The sequence below is a fragment of the Salvelinus sp. IW2-2015 genome, unplaced genomic scaffold (genome assembly GCF_002910315.2).
Source record: "Salvelinus sp. IW2-2015 unplaced genomic scaffold, ASM291031v2 Un_scaffold2245, whole genome shotgun sequence".
Lineage (NCBI taxonomy): Eukaryota > Metazoa > Chordata > Actinopteri > Salmoniformes > Salmonidae > Salvelinus > Salvelinus sp. IW2-2015.
The window spans coordinates 195,785-205,675 of NW_019943574.1; the positions used below are offsets into that span (position 1 = coordinate 195,785).

At 45.8% G+C, this 9,891-nt stretch overlaps 3 long non-coding RNA genes across 3 annotated transcripts; all 3 read right to left on the minus strand.

The window, feature by feature from the left end:
• Window positions 1-5,307: 5,307 nt before the first annotated feature.
• On the minus strand, window positions 5,308-5,647 carry LOC139025088 (uncharacterized). The gene is made up of 3 exons (XR_011476522.1): window positions 5,574-5,647; window positions 5,421-5,462; window positions 5,308-5,359 (listed from the first exon to the last, which is right to left on the minus strand). It is a non-coding gene; the product is annotated as an uncharacterized lncRNA (long non-coding RNA).
• A 630-nt stretch (window positions 5,648-6,277) lies between these two features.
• Window positions 6,278-6,628, minus strand: LOC139025087 (uncharacterized). The gene is made up of 3 exons (XR_011476521.1): window positions 6,556-6,628; window positions 6,403-6,468; window positions 6,278-6,333 (listed from the first exon to the last, which is right to left on the minus strand). It is a non-coding gene; the product is annotated as an uncharacterized lncRNA (long non-coding RNA).
• A 1,711-nt stretch (window positions 6,629-8,339) lies between these two features.
• LOC139025089 (uncharacterized) lies at window positions 8,340-8,590 on the minus strand. The gene is made up of 4 exons (XR_011476523.1): window positions 8,553-8,590; window positions 8,490-8,513; window positions 8,413-8,453; window positions 8,340-8,372 (listed from the first exon to the last, which is right to left on the minus strand). It is a non-coding gene; the product is annotated as an uncharacterized lncRNA (long non-coding RNA).
• Window positions 8,591-9,891: the final 1,301 nt, after the last annotated feature.

The following is a 9,891-nucleotide window of genomic DNA, read 5'->3' on the forward strand; positions in this document are numbered from 1 at the left end:
ACCGTACAAAATCAGCAGGGGATCAAATACTTTTTTCCCTCACTTACTGTGTGGATGGGTGATAGTTTGTTATGTAGCTGATGGTTTGTCTGTGTAGTGTAATGTTGTCGTGATGGTTTGTTGTAGTGATGGGTTGTGTGTAGTGATGTAGTGATGGTTTGGTGTTGTAGTGATGTAGTGATGTTGTATGTAGTGATGTGTAGTGTAGTGATGTAGTGATGTGTTGTGTTGTGTAGTAGTGGGTTGAGTGTATGATTTGTCTGTGTTGTATAGTATGGTTTGTGTGTAGTGATGGTGTGTTGTGGTAGTAGTGTGTTTGTAGTGATGGTTGTATTGCTGTAGTGATGGTGGTGTTTTGTAGTATGGTTTGTTATGTAGTGTAGTAGTGATGGTTTGTGTGTAGTTAGTAGTGATGGTTTGTAGTGTAGTAGTGGTTTGTTTTGAGTGATGTTGTAGTGATGTGTTTGTTGTGTAGTGATGGTTTGTTGGTAGTGTATGGTGTGTTGTGTAGTATGGTTTTAGTGAGGTTGTTGTTAGTGAATGGTTTGTTGTTAGTGATGGTTTGTAGTGATGGTTTGTTGTGTAGTGTATAGTAGTGATGGTTTGTGTGATAGTTGTGGTAGTGATAGTTTGTTGTGTAGTGTAGTAGTGGTTTGTAGTGATGTTGTAGTGTAGTGTGTATGTGATGGTGTTGTTGTGTTAGGATGGTTGTGAATAATGCTTTGTTGTGTAGTGTTAGTGAATGGGTTTGTTGTGTAGTGTAATGTTGGTAGTGATAGTTTGTTGTGTAGTGTATGAGGTTTGTAGTGTAGTTGTAGTGATGTCTTGTTGTGTAGTGATGTTTGTAGTGATGGTTTGTAGTGTAGTGTAGTGATGGTTTGTTGTGTTGTGTAGTGATGGTTTGTAGTGATGGTTTGTTGTGTAGTGATGGTTTGTTGTGTTGTGTAGTAGTGGTTTGTAGTGAGGGTTTGTAGTGTAGTGAGGGTTTGTTGTGTTGTGTAGTGATGGTTTGTAGTGATGGTTTGTTGTGTAGTGATGGTTTGTTGTGTTGTGTAGTGATGGTTTGTTGTGTAGTGTAGTGATGGTTTGTTGTGTAATGTTGGTAGTGATGGTTTGTTATGTAGTGATGGTAGTGATGGTTTGTTGTGTAGTGATGGTTTGTTGTGATGGTTTGTTGTGTAGTGATGGTTTGTTGTGATGGTTTGTTTTGTAGTGATGGTTTGTTGTGTAGTGATGGTTTGTAGTGATGGTTGGTTATGTAGTGTAATGTTGGTAGTGATAGTTTGTTATGTAGTGATGGATGTGAACTAGGTCTCTCATACATGTTTACAACAAGTCCTTGGCCCGTTCCTCCGGTTCTCTCTGACCCCCAGTTCTTCCTGTATCCTATTCAGATAGTCCTGACATCTCCCTGTCTGTCTCCTGGAAAAGACCATTTACACTCCCAGTAACCCCATTCTGGGATTGATCCCTCTGTTGACCTTTTGTATGTGTTTATGTGTCAATGAAAGTTGTGTGCCTCTGTAGAACACTGTGTTCTGATGGCAGCCCGGCTTCCATACCTATTGCAATGGGGGTTTCATTGACCAGAGAGAGCAGGATAGAGAGGGGATAGAAAGAGAGGATACAGTAGAGAGAAGGATAGAGAGGGGATAGAAAGAGAGAAGGATGGAGAGGGGATAGATAGAGAGGGGATAGAAAGAGAGGGGATAGAAAGAGAGGGGATAGAAAGAGAGCAGGATAGAGAGGGGATAGAAAGAGAGGATACAGTAGAGAGAAGGATAGAGAGGGGATAGAAAGAGAGAAGGATGGAGAGNGGAGAGGGGATAGATAGAGAGGGGATAGAAAGAGAGCAGGATAGAGAGGGGATAGAAAGAGAGGATACAGTAGAGAGAAGGATAGAGAGGGGATAGAAAGAGAGGATACAGTAGAGAGCAGGATAGAGAGGGGATAGAAAGAGAGGATACAGTAGAGAGCAGGATAGAGAGGGGATAGAAAGAGAGGATACAGTAGAGAGGGGATTGAAAGAGAGGATACAATAGAGAGGGGATAGAAAGAGAGAAGGATACAGCAGAGAGAAGGATAGAGAGGGGATAGAAAGAGAGAAGGAGGACGGAGGTGTGTCCATCCAGAAAAAAGTAATGACATCAGAAGGCTGACAGACACATTTTATAACGTTCCATTTAATTTCTCCTAACAGCTCATTGATTAAAGAACCCAGTAATTTAATTAGAGAAAAAGCCGACTCTCCCTGAGTCAGGACAGCTTGGACCAACTTCTCCTCTGACACTGCAAAGACCATTAGGTTTTATAGGTGAGAGCAGTCAGAGATTTGTGGCCAAACATAGATTCAGAGGAAGATATGCTGACTTTAGTTAACACCCTGTAACCTGGGGTCTTATTCTCCATCCTCCGTATCGCTTCTACACTCCCCCTCATCGATTTAAGGGAATGGACTGGGGTAAAGGACATTGGACTGGGGGTAAAGGACATTGGACTGGGGGTAAATTACATTGGACTGGGGGTAAATTACATTGGACTGGGGGTAAAGGACATTGGACTGGGGGTAAAGGACATTGGACTGGGGGTAAAGGACATTGGACTGGGGGTAAAGGACAATGGACTGGGGGTAAAGGACAATGGACTGGGGGTAAAGGACAATGGACTGGGGGTAAAGACATTGGACTGGGGGTAAAGGACAATGGACTGGGGGTAGAGGTAGAGGTACTCCCTACCTTTCTCCCTCAAGTGTGCACTTGCTCACTCCCCATGTATCTTATACCTGTCCATTCCATGCCAGGGAGTCAAGTGCACACTTCTAGGGTAGTAGGGTAGAGGATTGGGACCCTTTAAAAGGCCTACTGTAATATGTAGGATCAGCCTGCTCTGGTCTGTCTGTCTGTTTGTCCAATGGGAAGAGAAAGACATGGTTAGAGACAGATACATCACATTGTCTCACGTATTGCTGTTAATGATTTACATCATTGTTCTGTCTTTCCGGACTTTTCTAAAAATGGAAGGATAAGAATGGAAGGACTTGAAGGAACAGAAATGACTGCAAGGAGAATGATAGAGATGAGAGGGAGTATAATCAGTGATAATTCCACATTATGAAGGCAGATAGACAGTAAACTGGCCAGCCAGAACGTAATCAGCTAATGTTCTCTGTCATCAGAGATAGACAGAGTATTCTGTTTCTGTTTCAACATCACATGGACTGTATTTCTTGTGGAGAGAGAACGAAGGGAGGAGGAGCGAGGACGGGAAGAAGTCCTGAGGAGAGAGAGAATGAAGAAGGTTGCTGAGGTGGAGGAGGATGAGTGATGGAGAAGAGGGTGTGTGTGTGTGTGTGTGTGTGTGTGTGTGTGTGTGTGTGTGTGTGTGTGTGTGTGTGTGTGTGTGTGTGTGTGTGTGTGTGTGTGTGTGTGTGTGTGTGTGTGTGTGTGCGTGTGTGTGTGTGTGTGTGTGTGTGTGTGTAAGTAATCTTGGGCTGGGCTGGTTCTGTGGATAAGATGAGCCTGTGGAACAATGGGAGGATGGTGCTGTCACTGAACTCATCAGGTCAAGGTGAGACTAATGTACCCTGACACACACACACACACACACACCAAACTCCTACCCCCTGGCCAAGCCCTCATTTATGTACGTAGATACACAGATAAGCTGTCTATTAAAGGCCCTGTTTTGTTTTTCAAGAAACCTCACACACTCAGAGACACATTGACGGACACTCAAGAGACCGATACACAGAGGCAGACATACACGGACACAGACTGAGCTTGGATTTCCTATCGTCTCCGGCATCGTCTCGTTTAACAGTCTGATTCCAGGTGCTGCGATTACCTGAGGAGTTGGTAACTGGGGGAAAGTGTTTGTCGTAATGATAGTGTTACTGTTGACCGTGCTACTACAGCACACACCCACTGCAGAAGCCATCGGTGAGTACCATCACCTATACCGTCTCTAGGTTTCCTTCACGCGTCCATAACACCGACAGCGGGGAATCAATGAGTCACCGATTACAGCATACTAGGGTGACATTGGAAAATACTTGTGTTACTTCCCGTAACTTTCAGTAGAATAATGTCAGGACAACAGTGGACATATAGTTGTATATGGCTCGGGAATCTAGTCGGTCCTCCTCTCCATGTTGTGTGTACTGCATAGTAAGACTGATGAAGTGTAGACTGGGTGTGTTTTTCGCTTTAGAAACGTGTGCATGACTCACACTAGAAAACGTTTGTATATCAAGACTTGTTGTTAAACATAACACTAATTTGTCTTGACGGTCATTTTAATTTTTTCTGCTGACGATGGATCTTAGGTCTTTAAACACTTTCTCCCTGTCTCTCTCTGTGTGAGCATGTTTGGATGAGTGCGCATAACCTGGGTAATCAAGGTCATGTCACAAATGGCACCCTATTCCCTATATAGTGCACTACTTTAGACCAGGACCCCTAGTCCACAGACCATTAGGCTGTGAGAGATTGGTACTGCTCAGATATAGTACGCTTCTGTTCTGCAGCCAGGACCCACGGTCCTCTAATTGCCATAGTCATTAACTCAGCTCTGTTCTGCAGCCAGGACCCATGGTCCTCTAATGGCCATAGTCATTAACTCAGCTCTGTTCTGCAGCCAGGACCCACGGTCCTCTAATGGCCATAGTCATTAACTCAGCTCTGTTCTGCAGCCAGGACCTACGGTCCTCTAATGGCCATAGTCATTAACTCAGCTCTGTTTCTGCAGCCTATGGACCAACGGTCCTCTAATGGCCATAGTCATTATACTCAGCTCTGTTCTGCAGCCAGACCCACGTCCCTAAGAGTCTTTCACTCTACATCTGCTATTTGCATACTTTCTTTGAAAAAGGGTTCAAAAGGGTTCCAAAAGGGTTCCAAAGGGTCCAAAAGGGTTCTAAAAGGTTCCAAAAGGGTTCCAAAAGGGTTCTAAAAGGGTTCTTTGCGGAGGGGATAGGGTTCTACCAAGAACTGTTTTCATCATAATACTATTTTTGGAGAACAAGGTTTTTGTAAGGCAAACGTTTCTACCCAGCACTAAAATGGGTTCTCCTATGGGGGCAAACCCCTCAAAACCCTGTATGATTCTACTTGGCACCTTTTCTTGTACAGCCCACCTGAGTCAGCGTACCTCTCAGCTCTTCTCTGGTACTGTCTGGCGCTCAGTAGGGTTGGCTCTAAAACGATCCATCACACTCCTACTCTATAACCATACACCCTCCTCCTGTAACCATCACACGCTCCTGTAACCATCAACCTCCTCCTGTAACCATCACACCTCCTCCTGTACACCATCACACCTCCTCCTGTAACCATCACACCTCCTCCTGTAACCATCACACCTCCTCCTGTAACCATCAACCCTCCTGTACCCAGCTACAGCCCCTCCTGTAACCATCACACCTCCTCCTGTAACCATCATACCTCCTCCTGTAACCATCATACCTCCTCCTTAACCATCAACACCTACCACCCCTCCTGTACCATCACACCTCCTCCTGTAACCATTCACACCTCCTCCTGGTAACCATCATACTCCTCCTGTAACCATCACACCTCCTCCCTGTATCCCATTCATACCTCCTCCTGTAACCATCACACCTCCTCCTGTAACAATCATACCTCCTCCTGGAACCATCATACCTCCTCCCTATTACCCATTCACACCTCCTCCCTAATATCCCATTCATACCTCCTCCTGTAACCATCACACCTCCTCTCTGGAACCATCCCACCTCCTCCCTGTATCCCATTCACACCTCCTCCTGTAACCATCACCACCTCCTCCCTGTATCCCATTCATACCTCCTCCTGTAACCATCATACCTCCTCCTGGAACCATCACACCTCCTCACTGTATCCCATTCACACCTCCTCCTGTAACCATCACTACCTCTCCTTAACCATCACACCTCCTCCTGTAACCATCACATTCCTCCTGTAACACACACCTCTCCCTGTAATCCATTCATACTCCTCCTGCACCATCACACACCCTCCCCTTAAACCATCATACCCCCTCCTGTACATCACACCCCTCCGAACCATCATACCTCCTCCTGTAACATCACACCTCCTCCGACTGTAACCATCACACCCTCCTCCTGTACCATCAACACCTCCTGTTAACCACACATCCTCCTCCTTGTGACCATCACACCCTCCTCCTGTACCATCACACCTCCTCCTCCTGTAACAATCATACCTCCTCCTGGAACCATCATACATCCTCCCTATATCCCATTCACACCTCCTCCCTATATCCCATTCATACCTCCTCCTGTAACCATCACACCTCCTCCTGGAACCATCCCACCTCCTCCCTGTATCCCATTCACACCTCCTCATGGAACCATCCCACCTCCTCCCTGTATCCCATTCACACCTCCTCCTGTAACCATCACACCTCCTCCCTGTATCCCATTCATACCTCCTCCTGTAACCATCATACCTCCTCCTGGAACCAATCACACCTCTCCTGTAATCCCATTCACACCTCCTCCTGTTACCATCCCACCCTCTCCTGTAACCATCACACCTCCTCCTGTAACCATCACACCTCCTCCTGTAACCATCATACCTCCTCCTGTAACCATCACACCTCCTCCTGTAACATCATACCTCCCCTGTAACCATCACACATTCCTCCTGCAACCATCACACCTCTCCTATAACCATCACATCTCCTCCCTGTATCCCATCACACCTCCTCCTGTAACCATCATCCCCCCTCCTCCCTGTATCCCATTCATACCTCCTCCTGTTAACATCACACCTCCTCCCTGTAACCATCACACCTCCTCCTGTAAACCATCACACCTCCTCCTATAACCATCACATCTCCTCCCTGTATCCCATTCATACCTCCTCCTGTAACCTATCAACATCCTCCAAGCTTGCTGTACAACATTAAGACCTATTCAGGTCTGTTCTACAAACATGCTCTCACAGTGCTTGATAGGAAGCCCAATTGCCATCACTGTACATCCTCAGAAAGCATGAGCTCCTGGGTTGGAAAATCTTGTGCAATACACCGACGCATGTCTTGTATTTCAAGATCTTAACCGGCCTGGCTCCCCTCTACCTCAGTACTTTAGTTAGACAGAAAACCCCAAACCATAGCAGAGCAGATCTACAAGATCTGCCATGAGAGGTGACTGTATAGTTCCCTTAAGGAAAAGCACCTTTCGTCAATCTGCTTTCCCTGTGAGAGCTTCCCATGTCTGGAATACACTGCCATCAGACACACATAACTACACCACCTATCACACCTTCACAAAAAACATGAAGACATGGCTCAAGGCCAATCAGACTTGTGAAGTAATCCTCGCTGTCTATTGCCCTGCTTTCCATGTTGTCTGTTATCTTAGCTTTTTGTCCTATGTTGCTCTGTCTGTATGCTACGTCTTGCTTGTCCTATGTTGCTCGTCTGCATGCTACGTCTTGCTTGTCCTATAGGGTCCCGTGGCTCAGTTGGTAGAGTATGGCGCTTGCAACGCCAGGGTGTGGTTCATTCCCCACGGGGGGACCAGGATGAATATGTATGAACTTTCCAATTTGTAAGTCGCTCTGGATAAGAGCGTCTGCTAAATGACTTAAATGTAAATGTAAATTTGCTCTGTCTGTATGCTACGTCTTGCTTGTCCTATGTTTCTCTGTCTGCATGCTATGTCTTTGTCTATGTTGCTCTGTCTGTATGCTACGCTTGCTTGTCCTATGTTGCTCTGTCTGCATGCTACGTCTTGCTTGCTATGTTGCTTCTGTCTGTCATGTTACGTCTTGCTTGTCCTATGTTTCTCTGTCTGCATGCTATGTCTTGTCCTATTTTCTCTGTCTGCATGCGTATGTCTTGTCCTATGTTTCTCTGTCTGCATGCTATGTCTTGTCCTATGTTTCTCTGTCTGCATGCTATGTCTTCCTATGTTTCTCTGTTCCTCATGCTATGTTTTGTCCTATGTTTCTCTGTGCATGCTATGTCTTGTCCTATGTTTCTCTGTCTGCATGCTATGTCTTGTCCTATGTTTCTTTCTGTCTGCATGCTATGTCTTGTTGTCCTATGTTGCTCTGTCTGTATGCTACGTCTTGCTTGTCCTATGTTGCTCTGCGTGTGCTCACTGCTCATTGATTGTCTAATATTGTAATTGTTTTTAATTAACCTGACCACGGACTGCTGTTGAATATTAGCCGGCTGGCTAAAACTGTCACTTTTACTGGGTTAGGGTTAGGGTAGGTGATTCAGAGTGATGTCACACCTCCTACTATCATCACACCTCCTACTAATAACCCATCACAACCTCCTACTATACCATCACATCTACTATATAACCCACACACCTCCTACTTAACCCATCACACCTCCTACTATAACCATCACACCTCTACTATAACCATCCACCTCCTACTATAACCATCACACCTCCTACTATAACATCACACCTCCTGTAACCATCCACACTCCACTATAACCATCACACCTCCTACTATAACCCATTACACCTCCTGTCCCATCACAACCTCCCTGTAACCAATCACCACCTCCTGTAAACATCACACCTCCTCCTATAACCATCACACCTCCTTCCTAAATAAAACCATCCACACCTCCTCCTATAACCATCAACACTCCTCCTATAACCATCACACCTCCTGTAACCATCACACCTCCTGTAACCACACACCTCCTGTAAGCATCAACCCCTGAAGCTAAGCTCAACACTCCTCCTGATAACCATCACACCATCCTCCTATAACCTCACATCTCCTCCATAACCATCACCACCATCCTGTAACGATCACCTCCCCTCACTCCTATCTACACCAATCTCTTACACATCAACACCCTCCTCCTATATCCATCACCTACCTCCTGTATCCAATCACACCTCCTCTAACCTAAGTTTCAATTAAAGGGCCTTTATTGACATGGAAACATTATGTTAATGGCCAAACAAGTGAGTAGATAATATACAAAAGTGAAAATAAACAATAAAAAAAATGAACAGTGAACATCTTATCACTCCACAGAAGTTCCAAAGAATAAAGACATTTCAAATGTCATATTATGTCTATACCAGTGTTGTAACGATGTGCAAATAGTTTAAAGTACAAAAGGGAAAATCAAAAACCATAAATATGGGTTGTAGTTTACATGGGTTTGTTCTTCACGGTTGACCTTTTCTTTGTAGCAACAGGTACACATCTTGCTGCTGTGATGACACACGTCGTATTCACCCAGTAGATATGGAGTTATCAGAATTGGGTTTGTTATTCCTAATTATTTGTGGTCTGTGTAATCTGAGGGAAATATGTGTCCTCTAATTGGTTATACATTGGCAGTGAGGTTAGGAAGTCAGCTCAGTTTTCCAACCTCCATTTGTGGGCAGTGGCACATAGCCTGTCTTCTCTTGAAGTCAGGTCTGCCTACGGCCGGCCTTTCCAAATAGCAAGCTACTCTCTGAGTCCTACGGGTCTATATCTGAGGGGGGCCTAATGGGGTTATGGGCATGTGTTGAGCTTGGGGGGGGGGGGGGGTATTGATTGGTTGCGGGGGGTGTGGATGTGCTGGTGGTTGTTGCGTCTGGATGTAGGTCCCTCTCGGTGTGGGTCCTCTATGTGTAGGTCCGGGTGGGGGAGAGGGGGGGTCCCCGCAGGGTCTGGGTGAGTGTCTCCGCTGGTCTGGATGGGGTGCATTGTCTGTTGCTCCTGTGTGAAGTGTTGGGGCTGCGTTTGAGAGCGATGTCCTTTAAGGGTCGGGGCGAAGGTGGGCATCTGCTGCGTGTAAGAGGTGGACCTGTCATAGAGGCTGTTCAAGTCCAGGGTGGAGTGGTGGGCCAGGTAAACATTTGGTTTTGCGGCAACGGTCACGGAAAAATTG